Source organism: Artemia franciscana, chromosome 18 (assembly GCF_032884065.1).
Source record: "Artemia franciscana chromosome 18, ASM3288406v1, whole genome shotgun sequence".
Taxonomy (NCBI): Eukaryota; Metazoa; Arthropoda; class Branchiopoda; order Anostraca; family Artemiidae; genus Artemia; species Artemia franciscana.
The window spans coordinates 24,034,087-24,049,492 of record NC_088880.1 but is presented as its reverse complement, the minus strand read 5'-3'; the positions used below and the strand labels follow the sequence as shown (position 1 = coordinate 24,049,492).

At 33.1% G+C, this 15,406-nt stretch overlaps 1 long non-coding RNA gene across 1 annotated transcript; it reads right to left on the bottom strand.

Annotated features, from left to right (window-relative positions):
* Nucleotides 1-1,247: 1,247 nt before the first annotated feature.
* Nucleotides 1,248-8,359, bottom strand: LOC136038786 (uncharacterized). The gene is made up of 2 exons (XR_010620302.1): nucleotides 8,256-8,359; nucleotides 1,248-3,977 (listed from the first exon to the last, which is right to left on the bottom strand). It is a non-coding gene; the product is annotated as an uncharacterized LOC136038786 (long non-coding RNA).
* Between the last annotated feature and the right edge of the window lie 7,047 nt (nucleotides 8,360-15,406).

Below are 15,406 nucleotides of genomic sequence, written 5' to 3'. Positions count from 1 at the left end.
AATTGGTGCCAAACTCCCGTACTATTTTTCCTATAAGATTATCTAACCTTTAAAAAGTTCATATAGCATGTTTGAAAAGATTACGTCTATCACAATTGTCACAACCGTGATAAAGAACCAACGAGTAGAATACGGTGAATTATTAAGCGAAGTTTAAATATTGAGATTCAAAGAAAGTACACAATCAAAAAGTGACAATATTCATTACTGGTTCTTCTCATTGAGGAGCATCAACACTTGTTGTCGCAGATAGTCCCCCAAAAATTGCCCAACAAGAAATATTGACGCATTTAATAAGGAAGCTAAAACGAAGGATATTTTGTTGGAAATTTGGCCTCCTCTGACCATAATAAAGAAAATAAACAATTACGACCAGACAGGTGCGCAGGGGGTCCTTTTGGCCTTAAGGCCTCCTATTAAATATTGAGATTTTTTCAGTTTATTGCAATAATTTCTTATATTTTTAATCTTGTTTTATTATAATTTGCAGTATTAAATGCACTAACTGATTTTATGACACAGCCTCCAAAAACCAATAATTATTAAACTAATTAAAAATTTAAACTAGTTAAAAATTTAAAACCTTAAACTAAAAACTTTGACTGCAATAAAGACCATAATACTTAAAAACAAGATCTTGACAAAGTAGGCCTGTGGCCAATCCAACACACCTCATATCCAGCGAAATCTTAATAGGCATTTCATGTTACAGGTTCTCACCGGCACAGGCAATTATATATACAGTTTTTCAGTGAGAAGGGGAACCATAATAACAAAATTCAATTACTTAAAGGAAAAATACCTAGAAATTAAGGGAAATTTCGGATTTCGTGAGGGGGAGGGGTCTAAAAATAGCTAAATGGAGGCAGATCAGAACAACCCATAAGTTGTATTTCCGGTAGGTTTTACGACATAAACATGCTGCAGACTTTCAATCTTAATTGTGTTTTCTGTAAAACAGTAATTTACTAAAATATATAATTTGTGGGAGGTTTTAACAAATATATGTGATGAAATGAAAGAAAATTTACCAAGACTAACGCCTACTCTCAACCTTGGGTAATTTATTTGCATTTTGAGTTTGAATCTTGAACCTTGCTAAACTCAACCAAGATTTTTTTTTTTTTTTTTTTTTTTTTTTTTTTTTTTTTTTTTTTTTTTTTTTTTTTTTTTTTTTTTTTTTTTAATCAAAATAATGACAAGTAGCCTACAAATCCATAAAATTGCCTAAAAATACAGAAAAAAAATATTTTATACATATACATTTATTTAAAAATTAAGATTACAAGATTGCCACAGTAATTAGTACACTACTTTAATTAGTTTCAAACGTCGTACACAAAAATTTATTTCGTAGTCGTTCTAAAACATAATTTCTAAAACAATTCAACACTGTCATACCACATCCAACTACCGGAAAGAAGACCATAGGAAGAGCATTCTACAATTAAATAAGTTTTTTGTGCCTTTTTTTATAGCAATACCAATAGCTGCATTACCATTAGCCAAATAGTCCTTTCCTACCTGTTGAAAAAGGAACTACAAACTTCACAATTGACAAATTTTTATTTGTCAATTAGAAAAATCTGTTAGATTAAAAAAAACATCTTTAAGGGGGAAATATTTTTTGTTCACCTTATTTGCGAAATAAAAACCCTAAGTATGGAAAAATCTGTCTTGATTAACTTAAAATCTCCTCAATTTAAAATTCAAAACGTTTGAACCATACACCCTTACCTAGCATATAGCTTGCATCTTAATTTTATATTTGTTCAGTTTTCTCAATATTATAAATGTGAAGGTGTCAATCCATCGTATTCATGAATAGAAAAGCAAAATCGTACTTAGAAACCATTTAAATTTAACAATTAAATTCTTCATATTTAGATGGCTTCATTACTATGTTCTTAGGTTTTAGAAGGTAGTCATGATGTCAATTGGCCTTATTGGTCAAAGAAAAGTCATACCATTCTTAGAAATGATCCAAATATAATAATCCAATTCCTAACATTTTAAAGTAGATGACTTTATTAAAATATTTCTAGGCTTTAACAAGTATTCAATTTTTCAATTCATGGTTTCATTATGATGTTTTTAGGTTTTTGCAGGTAGTCTTGATGTCAATTGGTCTAATTGTTCAAAGAAAGGTCATAACATTCTTATAAAAGATTTAAATACAATAATCAAATTTCTCAAATTCTAAGTGGGGCCAGTAGCTGGCTTCATTAAAATGTTTTTATGCTTTGGAAGATGCCAATTAACTGTATTCGTTGAGAAACTATCCAAATTTAACAGCTAAACTCGCCACATTTTAAATTAGTGCAGTATATGGCTTTCCTAAAATCTTTTTAGGCTTTGTATGGTGGTCAAAGTGTCAATTGACCTTATTTATTGACAGAAAAGTCATAGGCCACCTTACTTAGAAATAATCCAAATCTAGAAATTAAATTTTTCATATTTTAAGTGAGTGTATTAATCAACTTTACTAAAAATCTTTTTAGGTTTTGGATGGTAGTCAAAAAGTCAATTAACCTTATTTGTTAACAGAAAGGTCTAACCCTTATTAGAAAAGATTTGAATTTAGCAACAAAGCATATCTTAATTATACACTATAAACAGTATTGCTAAAATTCTGATTACTCAGATGACTGGGTTAATTGACATATGTGTTTTTGATTAGGCACAGTAATGCTGCCCATTGTCAAGTTTCCAAAATACATTTAGTACTTAAATACTCGAAATTTTGAATTGCATTTTTTTTCCTTATCTGTTATGGCATGACAATGCTGATCTAGCCTCTAACTTTAAGGAAAACAAATTCCTTCAAAGAGTGCTAAATCTAAAATAGTCAGAATGTTAAAAAGACAAATAAAAACATAGGCACATAAGGCAAGAACATATAAACACTTAAAAGTACGATATGAAATTCAAATGGACGGAGTTGTTAATATGATCAGAATTAAATCCTTCGGTATTGTTCACAAGCCTGTTACCCTTTTCTATTCACCTAAATCTAATTTTAAATCATTTATTGACTTTAAAAAGCTGGAAAATTACAAGTTATAGTCAAATTTCTACATCTTTTAATTTTTTTTAATCAAGCTAACAAATTTATTGGTTATGTTGGAGGAAATGTTCCAAATCAACCATTACCTCAGATAACAATCAAAACAAGACTACTATATAACAATGCAATAGAAAATTACACCTTGGAAAGCTGGGAACCTTCTTGTTTTACTGTTTTTAGAGTTGTTTTTTCAAGCATTCTCTAAACTTTTAAACCCATCAAAGTGCTGATAATATTGCCAAGGTAAAAAATCTAAAAAATAATTTTTTTTTAGTAAAATAGAGACATTAACTTCAGTGAAATAGAAAATAATAATGGCCTGTGAACTCCGTGGATCTTGGAATACTTATACAGAATACTCTTTAGACTTTGGTTGTTCAATGAACTCTGCTTCTTTTAACTGAAAAGTTTCAGTTTTCAAACTTGCTGTATCATCTGTAGTTGATTCAACATCTTCAACATAGTCAGTATCAGCAAACGCTATATGACGCGCTTTACACCATCGATCGCCATATCTTAGTATCAACACAATGACAAAAACAACCAATAAAGTGAGAACAGTGGCAGGAGGCCAATAGACATGAAACATCTTCAACTTCGTTTTTGTCTCAACTAATATATAAAACTTCTTTAAAAATTCACAGTAGAAAATTATAAGTCTACAGGGGGCTGATCTTTGGGTGTTGAAACAAACAGAGGCAAAATCCAACGGTTGCCTGTATGGTGATCTTGCCAATAAGCTTTGTACTCCTTAACACAAAAGCACATGCAGCAATTAAAAATGAATAAAAAGGCAAGGAGGAATGAACAAATTCCTATGGCTATATAGAATGGTGTGTAATCACTTGGTTCTGGCTTGATATTGAGCAATTTATTATAGTCAGTCATTTCCTGACACCATTTGGTTGATCTGTAAAAAAAAAAAAAAAAATACAAATATTTTTGTCATTCAAGTCATTTTTTTTTGTATAAGAATGAAAGGAGGTAATTACCCCCTTACGAATATTTTAAAACTTAAGTCTATTTTGATAAAACTACAGCAGATAATTAAGCCAAAAAAAAGCCTAAAAGGGGACATTAAAAGACTTTATCTGATGTTTTACCTAGATAATCACCAACCCTTTTTGATTCCAACAAGTAAAAAAAAAATTGATCAAGTTGAAACTTCCAGTTTTTCCTTTTTTCCTCACAAAAGAGTGTAGGCTAAAGGAGTTTATGTCTGTTTTCAAGAGGCTCTTTGGTTAGTTCAGTTAAGTGAATAAGTTTAGTGTTTAAAATAGAAATATATGAAATTGTAATATTCAAGGTGCAAAAAAAAAATCCTACAGTTAAGAAAAACAACCATAGAGCCTAAATCAGGTCATCAAATCCTGTTATATTTTATCTCAGACAACTGGTGGACTATGGTACTACTGGAAACAACCTGTAGTAAATAATCAAAATGTATTAAATACATATTTCATAAATTGTGTTTAATATTCACTGAAGTTTGTATGTAAAGATCTTTAACCTTTCCAAAACAAAGCTTAGACTAGTTACCATTTACAAATAAACCCAAATACAAAACGCAGCAGGCATACGTTTTAGAAAATGTCTTTTGATTTTCACCAAACTAATGTTCAAGAATTTTTGAGCCTGTTAACTATACATATTGGTCTAATATGGTCATATGCTATATCCTAAATTAGAATACAGCAAAGATTGCATACTCTAAACATGTAGTGACGTCAATTGGAGGACATAAGCACTCACTATATTTCTTTGATAGGAGCCGAAATCTTCAACAAAAAATCCCCAAGAGCAATATACATTAAGTGCATTAATTCAACACATAGTCTCAATATAAATCATCTGTGGTTATCCACTTAGTCATAATTATTGAAAAGAAACCTTATTGTTGTCAATACTATTTGAATTTTAGATCTATTCCATTCAAATGTGTAGAAGAACAATTTCATAAACAAAATTTCAATCAAGCAATTTAGAGTTTGAGAGAGTTACAACATTGTCTTAATTTGCATGAATTTCTGTTTGTTCTAAGTCTTAATTCATTAATTTAATTTCTGTTTTGGCTATTTCAGTTATTGTAATTTCTGCTGAATTTACGTTCAAAATCTTACATGAACTAATTTCTGCTTTTTTTGCAATTTGGTCTTTGCTTTTTTAATTTGATTTTCAGGTAGGTGCAAATAACACTTACCACTTGAGGGATTTGAACTTTGACTAATAATAATTACTACTACTACTACTACTAACAAGTCACTGCAGCACCAAGCCACCTGAGGCCAACACAGCTATGCACACTCCTTGTCCATCTTAATCTATTTAAAGGCTCCCTCTTCAAAGTTTTATTAAAAACTAACGTGTTCATTAATAACAGGAAGTAATATTACTTAATTCCTGCCATAAATTGCAGATTTTGTTTTCAGATCCAGAGACTGTACAACATCCCATTTTTAGCTGCAATAGTACTTCAAAATCAGCAAAATAACAAGAAATACTTTCTTAAGACTTGGAATAAAGCCAAACACAAGTGAGTTACTTAATATCAAGCTGCTAAGAAAAGAAGAACAGCACCATTTCATTAGAAAGTGAGCAGGTATGCAAATAAGTTTAAAAAAAATCGAATTTCAGAAAATTTAATTTATAAAAACTAAAAACAATTTTGATATTTAAAAAACTATCCATAAAATTGTTCTTAGTTTTAAACTTTAGAATTCATTAAAAAAATATTTTAAACAGTTCTAGAATTAAAAAAAAATTAGTAAGTTAGAAGTTTGCATGTGCTACAGTTTTAAGATTTAAGTAATTTTTGTGTGCAGGTATGCAAAAAATTAACAAAGAAACAATTTTGTGAATGGTAGTAATTTTTCTGTTCGGTGCCAAATTTACATCTCAATTTTCATGTAGGCTTATGGTGAGCACCAAACATAAGCTAAATCTTTATTTTGGAGCAATTCCTGATCACAAGATTGAACAACTTTCTATAGTACCAAAAACCTCCTAAACAAACTTAGGCAAAGACAATAATAACAGATCTCAATCCAGGTATAATCATGGATAAGAGGCTTTTTATAACCTTCATAATTAGTTAAACAGGTGAATAATTTTTTTTTTCATTATAAAATTATTCAAAGTAAAATGAAATCATTTATAAAATTGAAAAATTAGTAGGTCAAGCTCCAGTCTGTAATTTAGTGCTTAGAAGATGGGTGTAGGCATGCATGCCTTAACTTTAGCACAAATAACCTAGGTTCTACAATATGTTTTATCCCTTGATTTTGGTCAGAGTCTACATTTCTTCAGCTTCAGTCCCAGGCTCTGGAAACAGTTAGAGTAACTTATAGGATTGAAAATCTTGGCTGGGATGCAACTACAACAAAAGCAATTATTATATCTGCAAAGATCATTGAACAAAGAATCTGATATATTTCAGGTTTGCATGTGATTCTTATCCAACAAGTAACCTAAACACTAAAAACACAGTCAAGGTTTTGGGGGGCAGAAGTCAACTAGAAAATAATTCAAAGTACCATTACTCTGTATTCAATAACCTTCCCAAATAAAATAGTCATTGTTACCAAAGTTCTATCCCAGCCCCCTACTTGTTGTCTCTTTAGACCTGATTATACCCCTAGGTTACATTCAAAAGTATGATGATTTTGTTTTGTTCCTGAGAAATAAACAAAAAGAAAATGGTAAAATCTCCTAACTTTTGCACAGTTGACCTCATTAGGCAGGGTTGGGATGTAATTTTGATGACAGTAATTATTCTATTTGCAAAAGGCATTGATTCATGCTAGGTGGATGGCAAAGGATATGTACTGCTTTAAAATGTTCATATTTTGCAGTCAATTTAAGATGTATGAAGAAGAAGAAAGTTGTGTGCATGCCATATCTGTTTTTCTAGTTAAAATTTATTGTAAAGCTTGGTTCAATGCACCAAAAGCTCATATTGCATCAAAGCAAGATTCAAATATTTTGTATTGTCTGTTAGACTATGAAGAATATGACAATAACATTCCACAAATAGCCCTGAGCAAATTTTTGAGCCATTTGTTGTATTTGAATGCAGAGTTGGTAGGATCATTTTTTTTTATCCTGCCATTACAGACAATGAAAAGTTGTTAATGCCCAATAAATTGTTCAGTAGCACCAATGAACCATCAGAGCACACTTGGGTTGTAAACCCAAAAGTCAGGAAAGAAAAATTAAAACAGGTAGTCAATGGAGAATTGGTATTCTAAGCATTATATTCTAGCATCTCAAAAACTACTTTAACAAAAGCTCTATAGGTGAAATAGCAATGTCAAATTATCAACTACCAGTTTATTATTAAGGCTCTGAAGGCGTTCTTCAGAATTTCAATGAAATTTTCATTCATTCACCTAATTCAGCTGCTTTCCAAGATAGCAAACAATCCCTACACTAGAATTTCACTGGCTAACACTTCTAGTGTCAATATAATATTAGACTATCATTATTATTCTGTCCCTACATACCTCAGCAAGGATATGTTAAGCTATCCTATGTGGTAAATTTGCAGTTTTCAACATGATTTAGCTACAATGAAAGTAAAAATGGTAAAATTCTAGTTGAGTGACTTCTTGCTATCTCAGAAAGGGATTAGGCTAGGAAATTAAAACTTTCAGGGATGGGTTTACAGGCTAAAGTATATCCTAGGAAGGTATTTTTAAAGTACCCACCTCCACTCCTTCTCCCTCTAGAGCCCTGAAATTTGCCTACATAAAGAGCTAAAGGCAGAGAAAAGGCAACTGGTAACTGAAAATTAAGGTAAAATGTTGTTTTGTCAAAATTTCAATAGGTGCAGACCTGTCATGTAGGTAAATTTCAGGGCCCTCTAGAGGGAGAAGGAGTGGAGGTGCATATATCAGAATACCCTACTGCTCTTTTGTTAAAAGAGCTTGATGCCCCCTTGAAATCGCATGCCCCCTTGAGATCACAGCAAGACTGATATAATTAGGGGAGGGGGGGGTTTCTAGCTCTTTTTAAAAATTTATGCAAATTTGTTTTCAAAATAACAATTTAGCATTAAGACTAAAGAAAATAATAATCACTATTCCTGAATAAGCTACAAATAGGCTAGCATATTTTATCATTTGTTAATTCATTTTATATTATGGAACTTTTCCTGTAAAATCAAACAAGCTCCATGGCGATAACTCACATAGTTACACACACAGGATAGGCCTGCTTTCAATTGAGGAAAACAGAAACACCTCAAGATAATTTAAAACTTCTTCAAAAACATGGACGTATGTGCGTAGTTCTGTCTATTCTGCCATCTAGCATTTTTATGTACAACTATACTGCTGAAGTGCTGAGTAATATCTCAGTCTTATTTTTAAGGCTTTTTTTAAATTAGAAGAAACGCAACCTTTGAATATTCCCTTAACTATATGTGAGGAAGACCCGACCAAGAATAAGAAGATATAGTATCATAGCTACTAACAAAGTAACAATTCATTGCAGCGCCTAACCACTTGAGGTTGACAAAGCTGCTCAAGGTACACCTACATTCCAATCTGTTTATTTTATCTATTTTATTCAACACAGCAGTTAGCCACTGGCTTGTCGCAGCACAAATACAAAAATGGCAGCTCAAAAACAACATTGCAAAACAAAAAAAATTCTTCAGTAAAGCAACTATACAAATCACTATATTACGGAAATTGTTTTTCATAGAGCTCAGTTTCAACGAGATCACTCTCAAATGTTTTCACCATTTGCACAGAAACTACGGTATAAGATAAACTATAAGCTTTATTGCTTGATTAATAAAGCTACAGTGATCTGTTTTATTGTGTACTCGCAGCGGATACAGTTTATACAAGTTTTGTCGAGTGACTGAGTAATGACTAAGCATGAAGAAGTAAGCCCAGTATACATTATCAACACCTTTCATAATACGGAGCGCATTGATCAGGTCAATCCTTTCCCGTTGAAACTGCAGGAAAGAAGTCCCAAACATCGGAGTCAACGCTGATATGGTAAATGACTCAGATATGGCACAAACTCTGCTGCTCAACGTTGAATTCTTTCAATTTGCTGCGAGTCACGTTTCCAGGTCAGATACAACACAGAGGAACAATATTATATCGCTGGGAGTATTATTGTCTTGTATAGTGTCGTAAAAATTGGAGGTTAACTTTCCTGGAACTTCTTTTATTTCGAAACGGACTACAAATAGCATTTCGCAAAATTGTTGATGCATGCTTGTGAAACTTCAACTGGTTATCAAAGTGACTACCTTAATCCCTTGCTAAATCTGCAAATGAAACAGATGTATCACAAAGAAAATAACGGTAAGTGGAGCTTTTCGAAAAGTAATGAAGTACGAAAGATTTCTAATAGTTTACAAACACAGAATTCGATTTAACCAATTATATAGGGCATTCAGGTCTTCTTAAGTAAACGTGATGTCTATCAGGGAGGTGACGCCTTTATATAGCTTTACATCGTATGCAAACAGTTTGACAGTGGAGTGACGAATTACTTTAGGCAAATCATTGACAAACAAACAAAATAACATTGGGCCCCAAAAAACGGCCTTATGGCGCACTACTCAAAATCGAGCTACTCAAAATCAAATTGTAATTCCGACTACGACTTGCTGGGAACGGCTTGTTAAGATTTATAATCCACGCTAAAGTTCTACTACCTAGCTAATTTTTTTTCACATTTTTCAAGCAACAAACTAATTGAAACTTTATCAAACGCTTTTCTGAAGTCATTGTACAAGCAATCAAACTTCAAAACGAAATCATCCGTGTTTTAGAAATCTTTTATAACTTCTAGCAACTGCGTATAGCAGTACCTGTTTTTTTTTCTGAAACCATGTTGTGACGGATGCTATAATTTACTTTGCTTGAAATAATCCTGTTTCTGATATACAAATGTCTTTTCAAGAACTCTCGAGAAAATTGAGGTGTTTGAAATTGGATGATGACTTTCAAATTAAAATTTAGATTCTCCTTTGTGGAGTGGCCTTATGACCGCTTTTTTCCACGCTAAGGGGTATTTACCGGATTTGCTAGAGGGGTATTTACATTCGAATTTCCAAAAATTGACGAACACACTTAACTAACCACATCAGCCTCTTCCTGATTATCACTTATTAATTCACTAGTAGCTGGGTCACTAAGAATGCCCGAATCGGTCGAGGAATCAAACTTGTTTCTAATAGCATACTTCCAAAACCTACGTGGATACCCTCAGACACCCTAGAATGCTAATAATGATTGACGTTTCGAGTGATTCCCGGTGTGTGCGTAGAGATCGAGTGGTATTATTATGAGCCCTTTTATATGCCCACCACGAGTCTTCGTTTTTTCCAACATCTACCGTCTCCATTGTTTATTTTTATCACTTGTTTATTTTATTGTTGTTTTAGCATCAAGTGCAAATTTTGGAAGTCCTCTTCTTTTTCTTGTACCTTCTTTTATGCAATAGTGTGAAATAAACCTGTCCCATGCTTCTTTTGTTGCCTCTAGGATAAACTCTAAAGTAACATCTACACCTGCATTACTAGACTGAAGCTCCTCAAGAATAGAAACGGTTCGGATAAAGTCTTGGATCAATACAAAACATCAACACAAAATTGTCCGAAAACAACAAAAATAATCAGGCATACGACAAGTAATGTTATGCTTTAATGCAAGTAATGTTTAATATTATCGGTTCATTTTTTGATGTTTATTCGAAGGTATTTATACTGTTCCTTAGTCGTATGTCACAAAAAGAAGCCAGAACAGACTGTTTTTTTTTAAACACTGTTGATGTAATCTGTTGTTACTAAGTCAAATTCTTAGCCAGTAAAAAGAATGTTATTCCATATATGAAAGGGGCTATCCACTCCTCAACGCTTCGCTCTTCGCCCTGAAGTTTGGCTCTGTGTTACAACTTTACTTTTTAATACATTTAAAACATTAGAGTAAAGAGCAAGGCGTTGAGGAGAGGACAACTCCTTTCATATACGGAATAATTTCTGTTCGTTTTAAGTCAACTTGTATATTTGGAATAAAATAAAAAAAAAGTTTATTTAACTGAAAGTAAGGAGCGACATTAAAACTTAAAACGAACAGAAATTACTTTGTGTATGAAAGGGGCTGCTTCCTCATCAACGCCCCGCTCTTTACGCTAAAGTTTGACTCTTTCTCTCAACTCTTCTATTCAAAACAGTAAAAAACTTTAGCGTAAAGAGCGAGGCGTTGATGAGGAAGCAGCCCCTTTCATATACGAAGTAATTTCTGTTCGTTTTAAGTTTTAATGTCGCTCCTTACTTTCAGTTAAAAAAACTTGTTTTTTTAATTTCTGAACGTTTTTGAACCAATGAATGTTTTGATTTTGGCTCTCCGCAGAGGGATAATTAAAACGAAATTTGCATATTTATTTTTTTTTTTGGCTAAATGGCTTTCTCATATTTTTGATCGAATGATTTTGAGAAAAAAAGGAGCGGGGGAGGAAGCCAAGTTGCCCTCCGATTTTTTGGTTTCTTAAAAAGGCAACTAGAACTTTTAATTTCTTACGAATGTTTTTGGTAGCAAAAAATACCTGACGAAGGGTTCGCCCCCTCGTCAGTACCTCGCTCTTTACACTAAAGCTTAAATTTTGTCCCAATTCATTAAGAATGACCCCTGAATCACAAAAGCCGTTGAATAAATGGTTGAAATTACTAAAAATACTATAGAGTAAAGAGCGAGGTATTAGGAGGAGGTGATCCCCTCATATGCGTAATAATTTCTGTTCGTTTTAAGTTTTAATGGTGCTCCTTACTCCCAGTTGAAAAAACTTTTTCATATTTATTTTTTCATTGTTTCTTTTTTAACAATGCTAGAAAATCCAACGCTCCCTTCATGGAAATTTTCTTCCCCCCCCCATAACAAATTCCTCGATGTAAAGTTCCCCCAACGTATCCCCTCTTCTCAACCTCTCCATCCAACAGAAACATCCCCCTGAAAACGTCTGTAAACTTCCCAATAACAATTACTACATGTAAGCACTGGTCAAAGTTTGTAACTTGTAGCCCCTCCCACGGGGACTGTGGGGAAAAAGTCGTCCCCAAAGACATAGTTGTAAGGTTTTTCGACTATGCTGAATAAAATGGCTATCTCAGAATTTTGATCCGTTGACTTTGGGAAAATAATTAGCGTGGGATCACTTAAATAATTAGCGTGGGATCACTCAATTTTTTGGTCACTTAAAAAAGGAACTAGAACTTTTCATTTCTGTTAGAAAGAGCCCTCTCTCATCATTATAGGACCACTGGGTCGATACGGTCACCCCGGGAAAAAAAAAAAAAAAAACAAACAAACAAATGAACACGCATCCGTGATCTGCCTTCTGACAAAAAATAAAAAATTCCATATTTTTGTAGATAGGAGCTTGAAACTTCTAAAATTGAGTTCTCTGAAAAGCTGAATCTGATGGTGTGATTTTCGTTAAGATTCTATGACTGTTAAGGGGTGTTTTCTCCTATTTTCTAAAATAAGGCAAATTTTCTCAGGCTCGTAACTTTTGCTGGGTAAGACTAAACTTCATGAAACTTATATATTTAAAATCAGCATTAAAATGCGATTCTTTTGATGGACCTATTGGTATCAAAATTCCATTTTTTAGAGTTTTGGTTATTATTGAGCCGGGTCGCTCCTTTCTACAGTTCGTTACCACGAACTGTTTGATTAGCATAACAAGCTGATTTTTTTTTATGTATTTATGATATCAAAACTCCGTTTTCTTGAGTTTCTGTCACTATTGAGCCGAGTCACTCCTTACTTATAGTTTATTAACACGAACTGTTTGATTTGCTACTATAAAACGGTTTGATTTGGGAATTTTGTTTCAAGTCTTGAGTTCAATTTTTTGTATTTTTAACATAATATTCCACTGCATATATTTGGAGAACATGATGCTAAGCAAACCATTCCCCCTCCACCCTCCTTTGTTGCAGATGCTTGCGTCATTGTCAAACAGTTCGTGGTAACGAACTGTAGTAAGGAGCGATCCGGCTCAATAGTAACCAAAACTCTAAAAAAATGAATTTTGATACAAATAGCTACATCAAAAGAATCGCATTTTAATGCTGATTTTAAGTATATAAGTTTCATCAAGTTTAGTCTTATACATCAAAAGTCACGAACCTAAGAAAATTTACCTTATTTAGGAAAATAGGGGGAAACACCCCCTAAAAGTCGTAGGATCTTAACGAAAATGACACCATCAGATTCAGCGTATCAGAGAATCCTACTGTAGAAGTTTCAAGCTCCTATCTACAAAAATGTGGAATTTTGCATTTTTTGCCAGAAGACAAATCACGGGTGCGTGTTTATTTGTTTGTTTTTTTGTTTTTTGTTTTTTTTTTCCCGGGGGTCATCGTATCGACCAAGTGGTCCTAGAATGTCGCAAGAGGGCTCATTCTAATGGAAATGAAAAGTTATAGTGCCCTTTTTAAGTGACCAAAAAATTGGAGGGCATCTAGGCCCCCTCCCACGCTCATTTTTTTCCCAAAGTCAACGGATCAAAATTTTGAGATAGCCATTTTGTTTGGCATAGTCGAAAATCTTAATAACTATGTTTTAGGGGATGGCTTACTCCCCCATAGTCCCTGGGGGAGGGGTTGCAAGTTACAAACTTCAACCAGTGTTTACATATAATAATGGTTATTGGGAAGTGTACAGACGTTTACACTTTTTTTTAAATAAAAGCCATTTTGTTTGGCATAGTCGAAAATCTTAATAACTATGTTTTTGGGGATGACTTACTCCCCCACAGTCCCTGGGGGAGGGGTTGCAAGTTACAAACTTCAACCAGTGTTTACATATAATAATGGTTATTGGGAAGTGTACAGACGTTTTCAGGGGGATTTTTTTGGTTTTGGGGGTAGGGTTGAGGGAGGGGGCTATGTGGGAGGATCTTTCCTTGGAGAAATATGCCATGGGGGAAAAAAATTCAATGAAAAGGGCGCAGGATTTTCTAGCATTACTATAAAAAAAACAATGAAAAAATAAACATGAAAACGTTTTTTCAAATGAAAGTAAGGAATAGTATTGAAATTTAAAACAAACAGAGATTATTATGCATATGAAGGGTTCTAAAAATACTTTAGCATAAAGAGCGAGGTATTTAGGAGGAGATAAATACCTCGCTCTTTATGCTAAAATATTTTTAGTGATTTCAACTATTTATTCTACGGCCTATTTGATTCAGGGGTCATTCTTAAAGAATTGGAACAAAACTTACGATTTAGTGTAAAGAGCGAGGTATTAACGAGGGTACAAACCCCCTCGTACACATAATAAAAATATAAGAATATAAAAGTTTGTTACGTAAGTTAATTCTTAAGTTACGTATATTTTTTACTAATAAAAACGTTCGTTGAATATTAAAAGTTCTAGTAGCCTTTTTAAGTAACCGAAAAATTGGAGGGCAGCTAGGCCTCCTTCCCCACCCCCTATTTCTCAAAATCGTCTGATCAAAACTAAGATAATGCCATTTAGCCAAAAAAAAATTAATATACTAATTTCATTTCAATAATTTATGTGCGGAGAGCCAAAATCAAACATGCATTAATTCAAAAACGTTCAGAAACTAAATAGAAAAAACTAGTTTTTTTAACTGAAAGTAAGAAGCGACATTAAAACTTAAAACGAACAGAAATTACTCCGTATATGAAATGGGTTGTCCCCTCCGCAGTCCCACGCTCTTTACGCTAAAGTTTTTAGTTGTTTTGAAAAGTAGAATTGTGGCAAAGAGTCAAACTTTAGCGTAAAGAGCGAGGGACTGCGGAGGGGACAACTCATTTCATATACGGAGTAATCTCTGTTCGTTTTAAGTTTTAATGTCGATCCTTACTTTCAGCTAAAAAAAACTAGTTTTTTTTATTTAATATCATATAAGAAACAAAATGTGTTGCATCTTCCCAACTAAACGATCTAAAGTCGAACTGGCCAGCGATGACAAAAACAAAGAGGGAACAAAAAATCTCAAGATGAAGAAAACAAATGGGACTACGGCCAGTAGAAGGAGAAGGAAATTAAAACAACAAAGATATTCCGCCTAAATAAAACAAGGCGTCTTCAACGTTAAGAAACAAAGATAAAATCTAAACTAACAGAAAATTAGAATTACAACAATTTTATATATCAATTATGGTCAATGCCCCAGAAAAATTGTGTACCTTATTTGTTATTTACATTATATTCTCCCCTTGCATGGCTGATTAACGCTACGTTGACAAAGGCGATGCTGAGACAATCTAACTCCCTATAGGCCATTAGCTCATGCATCTAGAGCGAACTACTATTTCCTTCAAGTCCGTTA